The sequence below is a fragment of the Nesoenas mayeri genome, assembly GCF_963082525.1.
Source record: "Nesoenas mayeri genome assembly, chromosome: 14".
Taxonomy (NCBI): Eukaryota; Metazoa; Chordata; class Aves; order Columbiformes; family Columbidae; genus Nesoenas; species Nesoenas mayeri.
Genome location: NC_137556.1, coordinates 7,243,426 through 7,257,887, shown reverse-complemented (window position 1 = coordinate 7,257,887; position 14,462 = coordinate 7,243,426).

Here is a 14,462-nt window from a genome sequence, read left to right as displayed (position 1 = left end):
TGTGTGGTGGCTGTGCTCTCCTTGGGGACACGGGTCCACGGGGCCACACTGAGGCTTTTCTGAGTGCCGGGGGGAGGACGGGTCCCCCCAGCCTGCTTGCTGTGTCTCTGGTTGCCTTTGCGCTGCCGCCCGGTTAGGCTGGGAGCAGGACACTGAAAATCTGGGTGGGTTTCGTGTCCAAATGAGACACAGATACAGGCTACTGTCTCTGCCCCATGACACAGCCACATTGTCTGTCCTTATCTCTCCTCTGTAATCACATCAGCCTGGCCGGCTGGATGCACACCTTGCTGCAGGATTGCGCCCGGCAGCTGCTTCTCCTGCATGTGCCAAGAGCTGCATGGAAGGCTTGCAGGCAAGATGAAGGAGAGCTGTCCCAGCTCTAGGGATGCTGGGTTCCCCAGCTCTCTGCTGAAAGGAAAGCATCCCATAGCCAGGCACCATGGGGGCTGGCAGGGTACCCACTGAAAACCTGTTTAAGCATCTCTAGCTTCATGCTTTTCCTGTGTGTTGCATGGGGTGATGAGATAAATAAGGCCCTCCTTGCCATCCCTGAGCAGCAGCAGCACTGTGCAGAGGGCATCCCAGGCTGCAACAGACCATGGAACCTTTTACAGATGGGACATAGGTGAGAGAGCCAGACCACAGAGGTCAAACACCACAGCCAAGGCCATGCAGCAGGACCACAGCTGCACTAGGACCAGGATTCAAGTCTCATGCTTCCTTGTCTCATGACTTCGCAGCTTCTCCAGAGCAGCCCGCTCCCATTTCTCCTGCATCCCAAGCCTGATGACAGCTGAGCTTTCTCCTCCACCTCCTCTTCACTCCCCCACCCGCTGCTGCGAGCTGCAGCCAGTGGCTGATGCCTCTGTGACTGATGAACTTGGATGGGAATTTCTGTGGCTGGAGCAGGGTTACACCCAGGGCTTCGGACATGAGAAAGAGCTGTATCCAGCCTCTGCTGGGGATGGGCCCAGCTTTATTTCTGGAGGAGTGCTCCTTCAGCCATCTCTGCCATTCCTTCCACCTTGCAGCACCTTGCTCAGGAGCTCAAGCATCACCAAACGTTATTGATTCATTATCATTCCCCCACTCCTGACCAATCTCTTGCTTAAGGATGCTTGTAAGCCAAACACGCCTTTGCTAATGCCCAAAATATGTTGTGTGGGCTCAATCTTGACTATTCCCGGGTAACAAGGCAAGAATTTCCTTTGACTTTGCTCATCATGCCCTGCCAGACCTCTGAGCCCACTTCCCCCTGTGTTTGCTCCCAGCATGTGTATGGTGCAGTGCTCCTGGCAGAGCATCCCAGCAGGCATGGCAGCCCATCCCCAAACACAGATCATGTGGGACAGGGCCATTTCCAGCCCTGCAGACGCCTTAAACTGAGAGAGATCTATGCAAACAGGTACTCATGCCAAGAAGACCCTCCTGATCCACTGCCCTCTTCCCGAGCACACCTAGACCACATTTCTCACCTCTCCTCCGCAACTATTAATGCCCTATGGAGAACCAGCATAGGCGTCTCGCAAGCACCCCCAGAGCTGTGGGAGCTGGGAACAAGCCTGGTGCGCAGGGGAGGGGAAAAGCAGCCATGGCTGCCCTGATAGCCACCTTGGAAAGAGCTCTGGCCCCTACAGACCATTGATCACCAGCAAGGGGATGTGCTGTCTGCTGGCAATCAGTGTGCACAGTCCCCTCTCAGTAAATCCCCTTTGCATTTCCAGGGGCAATCCCTGCATCTGTTGCCCAACATTGCTCTTGTCCCCTGGCCATGTTCCGCTTGCCCGAGCCTCTCCACTCTGGTGATGCTGGGCAGAGGTGCTGGCTGCCATTCCAGCCCATAAGGGCATCTTGGCTGGTGGCAGCATGACTGTGGCAAAGGAAGGAGTGGAGAAGCAAAGCCAGACCTCTCACACAACCACTGGTCCTTTCTCTTCCTCTGCCTTCCTATTTTGAACCCCTTGTCTTGCTGGGGCTGTGCTCCCAGGCACTCCCACAACGCTTGCCGGCCCCGCTATCCTGCCAAGCAGGCCAGGGACATCTGGTGCAAATTAGCAGGAAGTACAATATATTTTATTTCTTTTCTGTCTAAGCACATCTGAGTCATTAAAGTGAGATCATGGGTGCCCGTATGCAACAAAATAAGCCCGTATAGATCCCATGATCTATGCCACTTGCAGCCAGGGGGTGAGGGCTTCTCCTGGCTGGGGGGGCACCATCCCCCCGCTTTTGAAGGTAAAGAGTTCCCCAGGCAAAGGCTGGTGACCCCTGAAATCCAAGCCCTGCCTGTCCTGCAGTGAAACTCCTTGGCTTGTCCTGTTTTCCTCTGCCACCCTCCCCCTGGCCTCTGCAACTGCTTCTTTCCCACCCTTTAATCTAAATAAAACTGTGCTGTTTTTTTCTCCCTCTCTTGGCTGGAGCTGTCCGGAGTTGCAACATCTCTCCTCTGGGGTCCCTCGGCTCCCATGACACCGAGTTTACTCACAGACCAGATGATCATCACAGAGCCCTTTTTCTTTTTCCCAGCACATGGCTAGAATTAGGCAGGGCACACACATGGGGAGCCTGTCGTCCCAAGGCCCATAAACAGCTGCTGATAAAACGCAGAGGTAGGAAATCTGAAACCAGGCTGAGGAGCAGAGGGGCTGGGGAGTCCCTGGGGTCTCACAGACCATTCCTGGCAGGGCTGAGGGGTCCTGAGGCTTTACCCAGGCACTGGTGAGGCCAAGGGGTGCCGAGAGCCCTGGGTGCCTGTTTGCAACGTGCTCGGGTTTGGGGGTTTCTTTCAGTCGCACCAGGCAGCATTGCAAACACCTAAGGCCCCTGAGCAGTTTTGCCAGAGCTCATTGATCTGCAAATACACGATTAAAGCCACAACCACTGATCCCTGCTATGGACCAAGCTCTCTAGATGGTCAAAGCAGGAGTAGATGCCACCTCTGGGGCAGTATGAGTTCAGAGCCACCATGCTCTTACAGGAGGACGGCTCTCCTGTCTGCTTCTGCTGCAGACAGCAGGGCTGGTGTGACCAGAACCCCTGTCCAGAACCACAGACCCTGGTCCCCAGCTTTGGTGTCACCTGAAGAAGGTGTTTGTGGTGATGCTGGTCCTGCAGCAGATGGCAGGACACAAGCTGGCACAGCCAGCCTGCCACAGGTTGTCATCAGCTCTGAAGGCATCTGCCAGAAAGCCAAAAATGAAGATCGTGACTCCAAAGCAGGGGGGAAGGCTGCTGGGAAGGATGACGAGTCCACATGGAGCCCCAGGAGTGTGATTCAGCAGCTCTGGGGTCAGCCATGCAAGGAATGGGGTGGGGAGGCAAGCCCCACACAGCCCCATTTCGGCTGCAGACACCCTCCCTCTCTGAGCACAGAGGGACCTCGACATCCATGCACATGATCCAGCACACATCCAGCCATGGGCTCTCCACAACGTATCGCTGTGAGGAGCTCTCACCGGGGGACGTGGGACCATGGCGAGCCCTGCTCTCTCACCCCTTATCCGCCCCGCTTTCTCCCTCTGTTAAGCCCATGGGAGACAGAAGAAACGAGTGACCTATTTAGTGCAAGTTCAAAATAAAATGAAACATCTGTTTGGAGAGTTGCCAGCGTTATAAATAATCCCCCAGCCCAGAGTGTTGGTATTCGTGGCCCTTTCGGCTGCGCATGCTCCCCCGCTTCCGCTGTCAGAGGAAAGGCTGAGCCCCAGGGCCGGCAGTAGCTGCTCCCCCGAGCCCGCGAGCTTGGCCCAGGCTGTGGGAAAACCCTGGGCGAAGACCAGAGCTTACCGGGGCTGAGGAAGGAGGGATGGGGGCGTTGGGAGGAATGGCTGCCCCATGCCGGGAAAGGCTGATGCGGTGCCTCGATGTCCCTTGCTGCACACCCCGGCCAAACCCCACTCCCCTTGGGCTTCCCAGGGCAGTGGGTGGGGGTCAGGGCCATGGTGATGCTGAGGCTGGCCCATGGTGGTGCTGGGGGCTGGCTGGTGTTTTGGAGCATGGTCCTGACGTCTGGTGTTGTGTGTGACTGGGGGGTGCTCACCAAGGGTATGGGGAGCAGAGCTCTGTTCAGCCTTGGGGTAATGACCCCCGGGAGAGGCACAAATATGCCCCTAGGGCGCATTTCAGCCTTTCCCAGTGCCCTTCTCCAGCAGGATGCTCTAAAGGACACAACAGAGCCCAGCTGGGACTGACCATGACTGTCCCCATCTTCTCCATTGCCCCAGCACACCATGCTGCTTCTCAAGCACACAAGCAACACAAGTAATGAACACGGCTGCAGGACACCCAAACCACAGGCCAGGACCCACACAGCTCCCTGCATTGCTTCACCACTGGCCCCTCCAACCAAACAGCAAAGCCTTGGGGCTGGGGGACAGCAGGGACTTAAAGACCTCTCTGGCTCCTGCACCCCCAAACTGGCAGATTCAGGGGTCCCATTTCGCCAAGACATGGGCCTGAGTAGGGCTTACCTCTCTGAGCAGAGTCCATATGCTCACCCACTGCTTTTCCCCACTGCCAGCAGAGTGGAAAGGGAAGCAGGGTGGGACCAAGGGTCAGGCACTATCCTGGCTGCTCCTTCCATGTCCTGGCACCCCCAGAGCTTTCATCACTCTTGTGCCACAGCTGCCAGAAAACCACATCTGCCTTCTCACAACAACTCAATAGAAGCATGCTACTAAAGCATACATGACAATAAAAGCATTTCCTAGCACGTTACCATCTCCACCACCTGCCTGTGGCCACTATTTGAGGGTGGATCTAGGGTGGGGCGAGGGTTGGAGCCAAACATCCCAGCTGGCTCTAATTAACCATCAATCATCAGCTGCAAGGGCAGGGTGGTAAAGGCAGGAGGAGAAAAAAAGTGCTCCTGAGCCCTAGTAGGATATAGAGGCTTTGCAAAGCCCCAGAAGCATTCAGTGTTGTGGTCTTACCAGCCTCACATCCAAGCAAAGGATAAGCAACCTGATCCTCCTCTGAAAATTTCTGTGAGACATAGATCTTCTGAGAAGGAGCAGACAATCTGCTTGAATGCATTGGCTCTTCTCTTCTCGGCTGCCTGCAAAGCATCCGAGATTAATCGCTTTGTTCTGGGGTTTTAGGCTCTCGTGGCTGGGATTAGGCACTCACCAGCTCTGTGGTCAGGGCACCCTTTGCCTGTCTGTGGGACCTGGAGCGGAGCCTGGCACCATGGCCAGAGTGGGAGAGAAGGGGCCAGGCAGTGCTGGCGTGCAAAGGGCAGAGGCTGCTTTCAGAGGGGGTTGTGTTTGATTTGGCCCCGCTACTTCTGAGTTCCTAAGAGGGAGCAAAAGGCAGCTGCTGGTGCAGCTCTTGGTGCCAGGGGCTGGTCCTGCCACCTCCTCCATAAGCCCAACTGTGGGGCGAGAAGACTGGGGTGGTGGAACCCAGTGTCAGCACTGCCGAGACAGCCAAACCGCAGCGCTGGGGACAGCCACCCTCACCCTGTGCCTGCCCACCAGGTCAGACCCCCAGCCAGCAGACACACTGATGGGGCTCTGGCCCTCATCTCCTTATAACAGGTCCTGGGGGCAGCGATAGAGCTTTCTGGAGTGGGAAGGTACAGAAAGCCAAGCACATCCCACGGGTTGCACGAGGGATGCCTCCCTCTTGGATGATCTCTTCCCACGTGTTCTGCTGAAGGAGCACAAGCCGTGGTCACCATCCTGCACATAGGGTCCTGTATAACCTCTGGTAGCTCCTCTCCCTGCAGTCATGGAGCAAAAATCAGCTTCCCTCTGCTTCCAGGCTCTGCAAACAGCCCCTGCCCCCAAAACCCCATGGATCCTCCAGAGGAGAAGCCAAGGCAGGAACCAATGCCAGGGCTGGCAGCTGCCAGCACCCCTTGCCCCTCCAGAGCGTGGCTTTAAAATGGGCACCGAGTCCTGCCAGGAATTCACCTCATTGAATCAGACCATATTCTCCCAGGCTGGAAAGGGAAACTTGGCAGCTGCCTGCAGGGATACAGGAGGGGATCCCTCTGGCGATGCCGGCAGCACTCGGCCCCAAGGAAAGCGGGGTTTCTGTTCTGCCACTGTTTGCTCGGCAAAGGCTGAAACCGAGGTGACTTCCAGTTTGCGAGCAGAGAATGTGCTTTCAGAGAGCGAGGCTCGAAATGGTGTATTTTCTGCTGGCCCCGGTTCAGACAAACCCACAAGCAAACATATTTTTTTGTATAAATAAGACAGTGTGTCTCGCCAGTTAAAGCAATTCAAACATGAATGTAGCAATTTAATTGGTGCCAATTACTGTGTCTCGGTAGCATTAAGATTTCAGTCACAGACTCTTGTGCATGGTGGAGAAGCCAGAAGGGAGAAGGCAGAGGGACTGGCAGGACGGGGCCTCACACCAAGGGGCAGATTTGCCTGTCACCTGCTCATCGCTTCCCTGCTTTGGGAGCCACATCTCTCCGAGCAGCCCTGGTGCTGCCCATTGGGATGTGCTGAGAAGTCCCCTTCCATAACAGGAAGAAGGTACATCCTACCCCATCTGTTTCCTAGTTTACAGCCTGGGGTTTGACAGCCAGCGCAGGGCCCTGGTTACAGCCCTGCTTTCTCCAACCCTCCCCTGCTTCTGCACCCCAAATCCTCCTGCGAGCCCCATCACACATCAGCTCTCGCTGAGCCCAGGGAGGTGCGCAGGTTGGGTGTCAGCAGAGACCTGGAATGATGAGCAGATGTCCCCACAGACATGTTCTGGAGGGGACAAGTTCTCCACGGGTGCAGGACATGCAGAACTTGTACCACACCAGCCTGGCTTTCCTGGCAGCAACCTTTCCGTGGGGGATTTTGTGAGCTGCCTTCTCCCTGTACGGGCTCTCCACACCTGGCACTGCAGGGTGGTGGTTGCAGAAGGAGGGTATGAACATAGATAAGGCCATGTCCCAGCCTGTGTCCCCAGTGTGCGCCCAGGGATGATGGAAGACCAGGGTGTGAGGGGCAGCACATCACTCTACGTCTCCTGCTACCAGACTGGGAGGGCGACAGACCTGTGGGACCACCTTGCTCAGTGCATGACCATGTTCCAGCACACCTCTGTGCATCCCCGGCACGTGTCCCTGTCCGGCTGGGTCTGTTCCGTGTCCCCTGAGGTGCTGGGAAAGCATTGCATTTCCAGGAACAGGCATCTCGGTGGGAGCGGAGCAGGGCAGAGGTGTGCTTGGCTCGGGGAACCTAATTAGGCAACCGGGGAGAGGAGGAGGGGAAACAGCCACCCCTAAAACAAGCCTTGTTATGTCCAATTTGCCTGGTGGAACGGAAGGAGCCTCCTGGAGCCACTCCAGCCTCTCAGGAAACAATACCCAGTCTATACCCTCCCCTCGCAGCTCCTCTCCAGGGGATTTCTTTCCCTTGGTTAAAGTACAAACAAACAAACCCCGTGAAGTGCTGGGCCCAGATCCTCCCTCGCAGCGATAGGATGCATCCAGCCAGCACCGAGCCCCCATGGTCCCCAGCAGCCTCCAGCTCTGGGCCAAAGGCAGCCCTCGCTGTCAGCCCTGGCGGCTGCGCTCCCATGGGATCTGGCCACTGCACAGCCCCTCTGCTCCCTGTCCTTTGCTGCTGCATCCCTGGAAGATGCCTTGACAGAGACAGACCCTATGAAGATCATTGCAATCCCATCCTGCCTCAGCATGGCATCAGATACCAGGGCCAGAGGGATTTTTGGGGACCATCTGGCCCTAGCATGGAGTCAGGTGCAGGGGTCCCTGCCCTGACCCTCCAGCAACCAGTCACACCTGTCTGTCACTTGGGTGATGCCATGTTTTTTCTTGCATGGCATCGCTCTTACGGTTAGAGAGCATTTCCCAATCTCAGCTTTTCCCTGGTGCTCGCTAAGATAATTTCATCTTTCCCTAGTGCTGATGAAGGGCTCAGTGCTCTCCTCTTCCTGACAGTTCTGTTCTGAACACGTTGGAAATCCTGTCACAGACCTATCAAAAATGGGTCTGAAAGAGATCATGGTGTCATTGCCCTGCTGCAGTGTCAACATCTCCTCAGCCAGAGGTTTTCCTGATGTGTCCTTTGAAACCTTTAGGGCTGAAGGCACCCAGCCTCATGACTTTAAACTTACAGATGTCTTCCCTAAAAGCTAACTTTTTTCTTTGCAGTGACCTTTCCTGTGCGTGAAGACTGTGCTACCTTCCCCCAGTGCCCAGCCAGCCCCATTAACCCCTCTCCCAGTCCTCCACAGACTATTCTGAGCTTCTCATCACCCCCCATGCTCACCCCAAGTCTTTCCACTCTGGTCACATCCTTGCTGAAGGGCCTGGCATTGCTCGCTGGGGAGGACCCGTTCCCTCCACCCCATGTGCTCAGCCTGCTTCCCACATGTCCCACGCTGCAGGTCTGCCTGCACCACTCCGCAATCTGTTTTGTGTCCACTGTAGCCCCCAGGTCCTTTCCCACCATACAAGCTGCTGGGTTGTCAGCTCCCAAGATGATGCACAGCCCTTTAATATTTCCTTCCCAAAGGCAGCATGCCGTCACAGCTCGCTGTTGCCTGGTTGACGCTGGACTCCTCTGGGATCCTCCCACGCTCTGATCTGCCTGCACACCAGCTGCCCACCCAGCGTGGTACCAGCCTAGAGTTTCATACATGTGCCAGAGCCCCACCAGACCCTACAAGAAATGCCCAGGGCTTCGGACAACAAGCTGTGGCTGTCTTTTCCCTGGCTGCAGAGTTACATGCATTGCATGCACACATGCATTTATGCAAATGGGTCACTGTGACTTGATGCTTCTCCAAAACAGTAATCCCTCTTGATGGACCAACTGAATTGAGGTTGTTTTCTGGACACATGAACACTGTCCAGGGATGAGAACTGCCACCAGGGCCACAGCACACCTGAGCCTGTGTGACAGCAATGTCAAGGAGTGACTTCAAACCTCATGTCAGGCCATGCCAAGGACTGGGTGCCAACTGGGGTGGGTACCTGGCAGCTCCCCTGCTGAGCCAGCTCGGCACGTGCCCTCTGCCAGGATGAGCCATGTCTTTGCCACCAGCTCTGGCTGCCTGAACGAAATGTGTCCCTTTTCTAAGAACATGAGGTGAATAGACACCTTCTCCCTGCAGCATGTTGAGGGAGAAATGACCCTTCAACCAACCTCTCAGTGGCCCCTGGGAAACTCTGGGACTCAACATTGCTGGTCTTTGTCATCAATGTGATACCCTCTGAAAAGATTTGAGACTGGAAAGACCCTGCAAACAGAGTTGCATGTCAAACCAACTGCTTATAGCTATTTGCACATCTCTTTAGCAGATGCCTCAAGTGCTGTGGGGCAGGGATGGAGGGAGCAGCACAACATCACCCTCCACCACAAGCCCTGCTTTGGAAGTCTCCCTGTTGGCAGGTGAGTGCAGGAGCTGGATGCTCTGAGCCCACAATGGCCCCAGTGTGAACACTAAAGCCACACAGGTCATGCAGCCCCCTGTCCTCGGGCTGGCAGGGCTGCCTGAGGTAGCACAGCTTCGCTTCAGACCAGCTCCAGCCTAGGACAGCAGAGAGGTTGCCCACATGCCTAGAAGGGTTTTACCAGGCTCTTCCCTCTCCAGTACCCACTGAGCGGGGCTTGCAGACATCCCTCAACACGCTGGCCTGGCCCATAGGGACAGGAGTCCCACTAGGAGCAGAAACCTGAGGGACGCGGTCTTAGGAGCACCCTGTGTTTAGGGATGACCATGGATGTGTTCAGATGGTCTGGCAATACAGTAACACTGCTCTGCAGCAGTGCACACATCTCTAAAAGATGTCTTGCTGTGGGGGGGTGAGCAGCCCCTTCCCCAAACACACCCCATCTTTCCAGCAGCTGCTGAGCTGAGAGAGCCGGGGTAACCCCCCAAACCAGAGTGGGACCTAGCGCTCCTCAGGGAAAAGCAGAAATGACCTGGGTCCCATTTCCTCTGCAGGGGGGTGCCTCTGCCTGCCCTACAGCCACAGTGTCCCCTTGTCTGGGACAGCTTTTCCTGCAGGATGCTGCAGAGCTCAGCCACTCTCCCCCAAACACCACCTCCCCAGGGCTTACAGGGGTGTTTTGGGGTGCCAGACCCTTGAAAGGGAGCAAAGTCCCTTCCAGAGCAACAGGGCCGGCTCAAGGAGAGGGTCCTTGGGGTCCTGCATCACCTCCAGTGCGAGGTTTCCTGGCTGGAGCAGAGCAGGAGGATGAGCCAGCACCCGGGTGGGCGACACGAGGGCTTACCTTGGGCAGGGTCCCACCAGGTGACTGTTGGTGCCACAAGTCCCACAGGCGCTGGCGGCACAAAATTCCTTCGTCTCTTCCTCCACACGCTATCTGCTGCCTGCCGAGGCTCTCCCTGCCCTCCCAGCCCTCCCCAGTTGGCAAGGCTTTTCCACTTAAAGGAGAAAGAGAGGGAAGGGAAGAAATGAAGTGGGGGGGAGGAGGGGGAGGAAAAAAAAAAGTAAAGTCAAATAAAAAGGCGAGACGAGGCTGTGCCAGGGCTGGGCTGCAGCCAAGCCCTTGCTCTGCTCCTCTAGCGCATCTCAGCAGCGCCCTGGGCAGCCCCCAGCCCACCTGGGAGGGGGTCCGGCCGCCCCGGCACAGGGATGTGCACGCGTGTGTGTGCGTGTATAAATAAAAGAGACCTCGGGAGGAGGAGAAGGGGGGAGTTGGCCTCGCCAATGAGGAGCGGAGTCCCTCCGACTTCCTCCCTCCACCCTCGGCGGAGACCCTTTGCAGAGCAAAACTTGTGGTTAAAGCCCGGCAGGCGAGCGCGATGGGGAAAAAATAAAGATTAAAAAATAAAAGTAGGAGAAGCCCAAGTGTCTGCAGGGAGAGGGGAGTTTTGCCGCCGGCTGCCGAGGGGGAGCGGCGAGGGCCCGGCAAACGGGAAACAAAAGGAGCCCGGACCGGACCGGCTCTCGCCTCCTTAAACCGGAGGGAAAGCGCTGCTCTCTCCCTGTGTCTGCTTTCAATTCTGGCCTTTTTCCCTGTTTTCTTTTTCTTTTTTTTTTTCCCCTCCCTTAGGCACCCCCTCCCGTTTTCTTTCTTTTTTTTTTTTTTGCTCCCTTTCTCAGGATATGAGGGGATGTTTAGAAAATCCACTGCCCACGCCAGCAGCTGACTCATGTTTTTATTAAAGAAGGCCTGTGCTGAGCCGACTCTGCATATTCCCCCCGGACGCCTCCCCGGGCCGTGCCGTGCCGGCTCCGTGCCTCCCACCCCACTGACCCCCGGCCGCCCGCGGCCACTTGGGGACCGCGAATGTGCCCTCCCAGCCCTGTTTTTTACTTTTTGGAAAGGGAAACAAAAGGTCTTGTGTGACTGGGATGCTGTGGCAGAAGGTGGGTTTGGTTGGGGACTCAGGGCTGGTCGAGCTGCCAAGGGGCACAGGACAAGAAGAGGTGTCAGGAGCTCCCATTTGCACCTCAACCAGGGCATCATCTCAGATGTCCTGCACCCCTCCTTCCCAGGGGGGTGGGGGTTGACTAATGAACCTGCTTTAAATCCTCCCCATACCCTGATGGGTTCAAATAAATTCTCTGAGATTCTGTCAACAGGAAGAACATTATCATTTGGCCAACAGGGAATTTATTTGCAATTAGTTTCAGCATTATAACAAGGTACAGAAGGTCTTTGGACCAAAACTGTCTTTTCACTCATCAGTTCTTGCCACCATTTCCATCTTGGGGATGTCCTTTTGTCTGATCCAAACAAGAAAAAGTGCAAAAATGCACTGGCTATCCTGAAAAGATGACTCTCCTGGAAAGATACCTTTCTGTCTTTTTTTTTTCTTTTCCAAGAATGAAAAAGTCCTTCCCATAAAGACAACACTGCTGAAATCTGTGTTCCTGGCTTGTTTGCAAGGCAGACTCATTCCCTCCTGCCTCCCTAACGAACACCTGCGCAATGGGCACAGCTAATGATTCCTGGCTGGCTAAACCCAGGAGATTGCTGCTTATCACCCATTATCTCGGTGTTTTCTTTGTACTGATTAAAAACTAAAGGGGAAAGTCTTTATTCTGTGCAGCCATGGAGGGCAAGGAGAGCCGGGCTGCAGCATTCCCGGTTATCTGCATGCAACAAATGGCATTTTGCATGAAGGTCCTCCTGGGCCAACTCCGTGCCCAGTGGGGTCAGGCAGCTGGGCAGGTACAGCCCGGGCAGGGCAGGGGAGATGGGGCCTGGCTGGGTCTGGGAGGAGAGGGGGACCAGGAGAGGAAGGGTGATGGAGAAATGGCCTCCCAGAGCTGGAGGGGCTGTTGCTCCAGGCTGTGTGGTGGGGCGAAGCTCTGACACCCCGCTGCTCCCCTGTGCCAGGCTGGCTGGGATCCCCGACTCCAGATGGGGGGACGGCCAAGTACAAGGGGGCTCCAGCAGCCCCCTCAGAGCCAAGACAGTCTGTCATGCAGAAGAGAAGTAGGCAAGTGTGAGAGTGGCTCATATGGGGGGCAGGCGGCAGAGGGGACGTGCTGTGCACATGGCCCCTCCTGACACTTTTCTCAAGGGATAAAGACATGTTTGACGGATCCCTCCGTGGAGACACGTGGGCTGCTGGGAATTGCTTGGCAGAGCTATTTCCCGGCAGTGTTCCCCCTCCAGGACCGCATTGCTGCTTGCGGCAGAGCGGGAGAGGGAAAAACCCTCTGGTGCAATCCTGCTGCGACCCTCACTCCAGGGACAGGCTACCAGGAGCTGATGCTTTCCCAAGACCCAGGACACCCAGTGTTCAGCCCTAGAATGTCTGTGTCTGTACTGCACGCCAAACCCTTCAAACAGGCTCTGAGAGGGGGATTGACTGGGAGCCCATGTCCAGGCATCCTAGGATGAGCAAGGGGTGGATAATGTAGCACAGACCATGCTGGAGGGCAGAGCATCCTGATCCTGAGGTGGGACATACTCCACTCCCTCTCCCTCCTGCAGACAGATGACCCCTACGCCCACTCCTGGGCTGGGAGCAGGGGCAACCTGCACAAACATAACCCTCTCCCAGGAGAAGTCTGCAAAGACCAGAGCTCATTGTTTTGGGATGCTGGGACAGCCCTGGAGAGCCCACAGCATCCCTGCAAGCACATGGCGGCCTGTGCTGTACGTCCCCAGGGAGCATCCAGGGCTCTGCACTTTGTTTTGGAACAGCACGTCAGGGTCACAGCAGCTCCTGGGAAAGGCCAGTTCAGAGGAAGCGCCGAAGCCAGAGAGACTCACTTGTGCAACTGTGTGGGTTTAGGGGAGCAGCTCAGCTACTTCTGCCTCATCCCCCTTTCATTGCTCACCTCTATTTTTGGTGCCTACACCCCCATTCGTGGTGCTTGCAGGACTTAGTGATTCCCCTAGGGCTGGGACAGCTGCAGTGTGGGCTGCCAGAGATGCTCTGAGCTGAGATTTCCAGCCTCAATAATCATCCCTAAGTGCTAGCGGGAGCTTGGGGTCACGCAGCGTCTCTGGTGGGGACAGCAGCCACTGACGCAGGAACACTCCAGGGTATTAGGACTGCTCTGGTGTCACCTGGATCAAAGCAGCTCTCTGACCTATTGCCCCATGCCAGGCAGAGCTCAACTATGGGGAAAATCCATATCCTGTGCCCACTGTGGAGAAGAGATGCCCAAGCCAGATTGACCCAAGGCGATGGTGGGAATGGCCGTGCTGGAGTCAGTGATAGGCAGGTGAGTTGTGTGTGGGCAGGTGAGAGGCAGGTAGGAAGAAGCAGCAGATGTCCGCCTTTCCCACTTCTCTGAAGGTTTAACAAGGGCCAGATTCACCTCTGGCTTCAGGTCCTCCAAGCCTTGACCGCCTCCAAGTCACCCCAGAAATTTCAGCATTGCTCTGATGTGATATTGAGCTGCAGACCACAAGAGAGGAGCGATGGGTGCTGGGGAGCACAGCACCACATTTGGGCAACACATTTGGTGTGACAGCTTCCAGCACTTGCTCCTGGCTGGATCTAGCTCTTGGGCCTCGAGGAGAGCTGCCTGGAGGCTTCATCCAGCCCTTTCCAAAGCTCTGTCCCAGCCTCTGGAGGAACCACTACCCTGTACATGGTCCTGCTTTGCCAGAGTGGTGGTGGGTGACAGCAGTGTCCAGGGAGGAAAGGGAGACAGAAAGTCCTGGGATCCTTCCAGTGACCATATGGCTGAGCACAACGCGCTGGGGATCATCCCAGACCACAGGGCATCCTGCAGCACCATGAACACTGGTCATGGACACCACACAGCAACAGTGGTGTCGGGAGGTAGCACTGAGCCATATGCCATACAGTGCTGCATCCCAACAGATGCTGGCCTGTCCCCTACACCCTCTGGGTTCGGGCACTTAGAGGGGACACTAGCCAGCAGCAGAAGATGCTAGCCCGCTGCCTCTCCTTGCACTGGGACCTTTCTGTCCCCATCCTACACACTCTTCCTAACCCCCACAACAAGCCTCAGTATTAAATGTGCTCCACAGAGCCCTGGGAGGCAGCGACAGGCTCCTGGGTGAATACTAATAGCGATG